We start from the raw sequence: 6794 nt of genomic DNA, 5'->3' as shown, positions 1-6794 counted from the left end.
CCTCCTTGGCCTTATGTTTAAAATTTATTTATTTTTGCATGTTTAAAAAAAACTTTAAACATGCAAGACCAAGCCTCCTTGGCCTTAGTGGTTGATATCTAGGTGCCTAAATTATATCTTTTGAATGTGAATTTCTTATGTTTTTCTTGGCAATTTCTCTTGTAAATTGGGAAAAATACGGTTTAGTCCAAAATCCCATCCAAAAATACTATTTAGTCCTAACCCATTCAACTAGGTACGAATCAATCCTTTTTTATGGAAAATGCAAAAATAACCTTCTTGATTTACAATTTAGTCCAAAATATTTACAGTTTAGTCCAAAGTGACTCATGATCATGTCAACAGTTTTAAATAATATAAAAGAAAATTAAAATTAATTTATCTTTCGAACCGTTTGTCCAAAATTCGCAAACTTTATATATTCGGAAAGCTCTTTCCGGAAGCTACAAAAAGAGTACCCATATGACTATATAATTTTCATTTTTATAAAATTGTTAGTTTACATTGCTGTACAAACATGTACACATCTACAAAAATCCAGAAAATCCAAAGACACGCTTGTACATTACACACAACTTAAATTGTCCACCTAAGACAAATTTTAGCCTCATCTACAGAAGTGAATCCACCAGTCTGTGTATCCCAATCTGGCTCATGGCTCATCCTTGTGCATACTAAAATCATCATATGTGCTGCCAGTGTCTCAAATGCACCTGATAATTTAACATGTTCATCCCCACAAACAACTGTAGCTTTTAACTCTTTTAGGACCTTCACATGAATTACTCGTTGTAATCATGGGAAAGTTCGATGTGGTTGCATTTGTTTCAAATGAGCTCTTACATCCGAGCCCATTGAACCATTTATAACATGTCTTCTCTCTCCATAACAAATAAAGTTAATCACATTAGTCCCCATAACAAACACATTCAAAAGAAACCCAAACATATGTTAATAATTTCACCATGCAAAGGCACCTTCGTAATACTAGTTGCAAGCTTTTATAGAACTAGGTAGTCATCTGTTTCACAAAGATAGTCATATTTGCCATTTAGAGCTTAGTAAAAATGATACGTATGTTTATCTTGGGTGTGGTCAAAGAAAAATAAAATATGCTTGTTTCTAGGATGAGAATGGCAGTGAAATCAACCTGCACTCATCTTGTTACAGGTGCACCATTTTGTACACTTGTATTACAGGTGCACCAGTATGTACACTTATAGAATGATGGTAACCTGAATGCCAAGAGACAGTGTCAAGCTAAATTGGAAACTCTGCAAACGATGCACTGCCAGAAAAGCATCCATTATTGCATTTAAGAAGATCACTAGCCTTACAATGTATCATTCTTCTGAGCATTATGTAATACTGACCTGTTCTTTATGTTTCCTTCTTCATTACCTTGGCCGCCAACAACTCAAAATATTCCTCATTTTCCTTAAAACAAACGTCCTGGCATTATATGGTCCTTCTGTGCGTACAACCTGTGAGTAAGAAAAGAGTTCATCAAACACAAATTCAAAGAAAAACAAGCAACGGGGTCTGTAACGGTAGTAATAAAACAACATGCAGTAGTGCTAGAAACATAATGTTCTCAAAATATAGCCAAGCAAACACTATTGAGCCTTGGCAAGATATGCTGCTTCAATATTTTGGCTTCGAGACAAAAGAATTAGTGAACAGAAATGCACAAGTGAAACGAAAACAATCATATATGAGAAATTCTAAAGTGATACAAGTATGGTTAACACTTTTATAATCATGATGTTTGGTTGTATCAATATGTACACTAAAATTTGATTAGGAGTCCTAGAGTGGGCTATTATCTACACATGTTATTTCTGTCACATGTGTACAACAATGTACACTTATATATTACAGGTGTACCAATATGTACACATGTAATTTTTATGACAACAAACAATTAACGACTCTTAAATAGCAGTTGAGCACTAATTCAGGTATACATGATTTGCCAAGTCAATTCAAGTGGCCATTTATTTTGTTGTTAACATATACAAAGCTTAGGTACGTAATTATAATGTCATGTGATATTCGTCACAATGGGAAATCACAATTTGGGTTCAACTCACCAAAAGCATACCTTGAGAAGCTTCATTGAGGTTAGGATCAGATGACAGCTTCTAGAGAGACCATTATGGATATTCATCTCAATTCATTAGCTTGCTTACCCCTGGCAACCTATATTCATTTGGAGTTCCCAGCAAGCAACCTAGAATGTACCAAAAAAGATCAGTCAGTTTATTAACAATTAGAGAACAACCCGAAATATCTGAGCCAAACACATGTCCATCTGAAATTTTAAATTTACTAGGTGCAACTATAAAATTCATTTCAGTCCAGACTGGTTATTTTGTTGAAGTTGGATTACAAAATTAATTTAAGGTGTACAACTATGTGAGTCAATTATATAGCAACCCAGTCAATTTATTAACAATTATATAACAGCCAGTCAACGTGGTTTCTTGGTTTCTTCACAGAAGGATGAAAGCTATTTCCAGAGAAAAGGTAATAACAAAAGGGACTAAAAAGATACCTTTAAGTAAACATTCAAGTATGGATTATTTAGAAACTAAAATGGACAGTGTGGACAATGGAAGTACTACGGTAATAGCCTAATATAGTAAAATGGGTAGAAAACAGATTTATCAACTGATACTAAGATGTGTTCGGTGAATCAAAAAATATTTTTGTGTAGCAAGGAATCCCAACTCTTCGCTTAGTGTCTAAACGAAGATACCTAGACAAGCAACGTAATCCACAATGACAAATGGATAAGCAAAAAATCAAGCAACATAACGAAGTAATGGCATTTGTATAGCACTGTGTATAACTGATGTACAATCAAATACACCTCGTGTAGAAAGTACAAAACAAAAATGCGTGTAACTGGTGTACAAGAAAATACACCTTGTAGAGCTAGTACAAAAATATGTAATACACATAAAATACACCTTGCAGGGGGCCAGTACAAAAATTTACCTTGCCTTAGTAGAAGTCTCCAACAAACTTCCTCTAAACCTCCTTGCATTCTCCACCACTACCAGACTCACTAGCCTTAAATTGTGCTACAAAATTCTCCTAAGAAACACTAGAAATCCTCCTTAATTCACCAGGGCTAGTACCTCTCTGATCATCAAAATTCAAAAAAAAAATATGAGCAAAAAATCAAGGGGTTTCAATGAAAGTATAGGTACCACATGGCATATACATAAATTCCTTTCAAATGCAAGTATAGCTAACAGCTTTTGTAACGTATTCAGACACAACTAAGAAACCATGTGTAAGCAAAAAAATGAGTTAAAATGCCTAACAGTTGAAAGCATCACTTGGTTCCCTAATTATGAAATTGCAGCTACATGTTACTATTGAATGCTGCTATTAACGTAATCTGATACTTTATGCAAAATTAAACATGAATAAAAAAATTATTAATAATCAGCATATGTACAACTATGTACACATTAACAATCCACATGTGTACAATTATGTACACTCTTCAACAGGTATGCAACTACGTACACATTGACAATAAACTGGTGTACAACTATGTACACGTTAATAATATATGATGTGCACGTCCCTACAAGGGGAATGAACACAAACTAATACTTCAGAGAGAGGTACCTGAAGTACATTACGATGCTATTTTCATCAAGGGTTGGACATTTCCAACAACAAGATTTTGACGATTTTAGGTATGTCTCTGAGTATTTTCAGCGAACATTTTTTATCTATGTTCTTAAAAAATATGAGTAAAAGCGACCGTCTTAGCGTTTATAATTTGATATTAGGACTGTCCTCACCTCTGAAGTATCACGGATTCTGGTCCGTACAGCATTAACCCGTGAATAGACATTGCTCCTCTGCAAATGACAACAAAGTGATACAAATTAATATGGAATCATTGGAATGCTTCGGTTAACATGTCGTTTGTGGAAGAGATGGGAATAGAGAAACACAAGGGGTTTAAGTGCAGTGGGTGGGAGAAAAAATATCTGATCTACCATGCTGACACACTGCTATCCTAGGTGATGCCCCACTTCGACACATGATCAAGCAAAACTCGCCTAAATAGATTCTTTCTTTATACTCGGCAACATCTATAGGCGTACACAATTAGATAATTCGTGCAGCCAGTTCAATCATCAATATATCAGTAAAAATTAAATGTTGGGAATCCCTAAGGAAACAACTAGGGAAGGGTGACTCCTATGACTCGCACATGAAGTACATCCAAGTATTTAACATTTTAGATTTTAACCCTCAATCCATATCTAATTCACCAGATTTCTCTAGTTGAGAAACAGTATACCCAGATGCTAATGGACAACAATGTTAACTAAATAATTTACTACTCCAGTAATAATATCGTAATGGGATAACATGAAGGATAACTTAAAAACCCGAAAAATAAGAATATAGGGGGATTCCCGACTTACCAAAGCGATATCCTGAAGCATTTGGCTGACTTCAGAATAATTAGAGAATGGTCCAAATGGATGATAGCCGTAATTAGCATTTTGCTACATGTGTACAACTATGTACATCATAATATCAACGTGTGTGCATAAATATGTACACCGTAATTAACATATGTAAATTACAGTGTTTACTATTAGTAAATGTAGGAGCCGAATAATGCATGGTCACCCCCTCATTAACATCACTGTTGGTATCACAATTACTACAAGTATTACCTTTGTAATTATCTATGTGCATGACCTCCCACTCATTAGTTGCTATCTAAATGTAGTTTTGAAATTGTTGAATACCACTAGTCCCTCGATAGTCACATCAAATCTAGTCTTCTACACGGGGTCATTCTAGCTTGTGTCTAATCCCTTTGTATAAATGAAGCAAGTTTACTTATTAGTTGGTATTACTGCACCCCACTACCACCTACTTGTATACATTTAGTGGAAGTAACAAAAACTTAATTTCTTATCATAAGAAACTATATAATGTTGAATAAGAAATACACCTTCGTCCATCACCAGTCACAACTTTAACTGCCACTACTTGGCCAGCAGCAATAAAAATAAAATTACCACTACGACCATCTTTGCTCCTCTGTCTGCTAAGTTATAATTTCTTCCATCAAAACCTTCAAAAAATGGGAAATTAAAGATCACATGGGTCATTTAGATACAGTCAGATTCATTTAGCTTTGCCAAAAGAAGAATTCTTGAACTTCTATGAAATGTTTCCACAAGATTTTAGTAACTACCTAACCTAATCTAATAACAAAAGCTTAGACTCATTTAACTGTAATGAAAAAAGAAAAATGGAAAGAAAGAGATATCTTGCAACAAGAAGGGAATGCAACATACTCGAGGTGGTAACCGATCTTTGGCACTCCAATAGAATTTAGCGGCCTTCTCCAGCTCCTTCAAAAGCTTCCAGTTACCACTAGCCCTGAAAAGAATTGCACCCACATTTAGGCCAAATTTCCTACTAAAAAATGTCCATTCCACCCGCATTTAGTACCACTGCAGATACCAAAGCCATATGTAAGGACAAATAGCAGAAATTTTTGTTCATTGCGGTTGGGTCAGTTTTCTGTCTCCAAAATGTTTTTTGTAATTCTCAATTCAACATTTTCAGTTTGATAAATTATGCAACCAATCAAATAAAGAAGGCTTCCAAGACAATTAATGGAAGAAATTTGAGTAGCTGCATACCTGTTATATCTTTCAAAGATGAGAACAACTAACGGACTAGGATGAAACTCTCCCATTCCAAACAATTAATCACCTTAAGCCAACCCTCATCAATTTCCCCTTCCCAATCAATCTCTTCACCATCTTCTCCGACTACATTCTTAATTGGATGTTTATCGAAATATTCAGAAGCCTGGTTCCCCATCCAAATTAAAAAAAGAAAAATCAAATATCAAAAACCTAAAATCAAAACATCCAATCGGAATAATTTATAAAATAGTTAAATTATGAAGACACGAAAACGATCAACATTTTGTTCAAATAAAATTGAATATAATGATCGATCAAAAAACAAAACATCCAAAATTGGTAAAAATCGGACGGAATACAAAATCGAATAAGGGATAAATGAATCAAGAGTAATCAAAGTTCAAATACTAACATGAAAATGATATATAGGAAATCAGAACCTCCTCCTTCATGTATGATTTGTACATAAACATCACAGTGATCGGTTGCATTCTCTCTCATTTTCGATGGTTTCATAGATAAACTAGACCGTGAAGAAAAAGAGATGGAGACAGAAATTCAAGCAATTTTGAAGGAGTAACCGAGTAAAATAAAGTGAGAAACTAAAACCTAGAGTTTCATTGTCGCTCCAGAGCTCTGCAGATCGAGGACAGTGAAGTGAAAGAAATGACTTGTGAAAAGATCGATATGTGATTTTTGTAGAGGGTCAATTTTGGCATGGATTTGTTGAAGTTTTGAACTAAATCGTTTACATAAGGACTAACTCGTTTCAAATTGTGTAAATTTGAACCTCCTAATACCAGGCTTGAGATGACAGGACTAGACTGTCTAAAGCCCAACAAAAATGGGATTAAACGTTAATTTCTACATCACTCAAGTCATAGTAATTGTTGCTAGAAATTAAAAGTTACTGGAGCACCTGTAATCGGATACTTAGGGCCACCACCTCTATACCTATAACTAGGGCTGTCAATGGATACCCATTACCCGGATCCGGAACCGGACCCGGTATGTTAAGGTCGGTTCCGGGCCCTAAAATTGGACCCATTAGCTACTTATGACCCGACGGGTAATTATCCG

The 6794-nt window shown here is 35.0% G+C and overlaps 2 long non-coding RNA genes across 3 annotated transcripts; both read right to left on the bottom strand.

Annotated features, from left to right (window-relative positions):
- Positions 1-559: 559 nt before the first annotated feature.
- Positions 560-4056, bottom strand: LOC113278523. Of its 2 annotated transcripts, none has more exons than XR_003325549.1 (4): positions 3828-4056; positions 3004-3150; positions 2094-2233; positions 560-1484 (listed from the first exon to the last, which is right to left on the bottom strand). It is a non-coding gene; the product is annotated as an uncharacterized LOC113278523 (long non-coding RNA). The 2 variants fall into 2 exon arrangements; XR_003325550.1 differs by having other exon boundaries at positions 2105-2233.
- Positions 4057-5011: 955 nt separating this feature from the next.
- On the bottom strand, positions 5012-6340 carry LOC113278525. The gene is made up of 4 exons (XR_003325551.1): positions 6127-6340; positions 5706-5877; positions 5355-5439; positions 5012-5128 (listed from the first exon to the last, which is right to left on the bottom strand). It is a non-coding gene; the product is annotated as an uncharacterized LOC113278525 (long non-coding RNA).
- Positions 6341-6794: the final 454 nt, after the last annotated feature.

The sequence above is a fragment of the Papaver somniferum genome, chromosome 5 (genome assembly GCF_003573695.1).
Source record: "Papaver somniferum cultivar HN1 chromosome 5, ASM357369v1, whole genome shotgun sequence".
NCBI classification, from domain to species: Eukaryota; Viridiplantae; Streptophyta; class Magnoliopsida; order Ranunculales; family Papaveraceae; genus Papaver; species Papaver somniferum.
The sequence above is the reverse complement of the archived record's forward strand: the minus strand, read 5'-3'. Positions and strand labels throughout refer to the sequence as shown.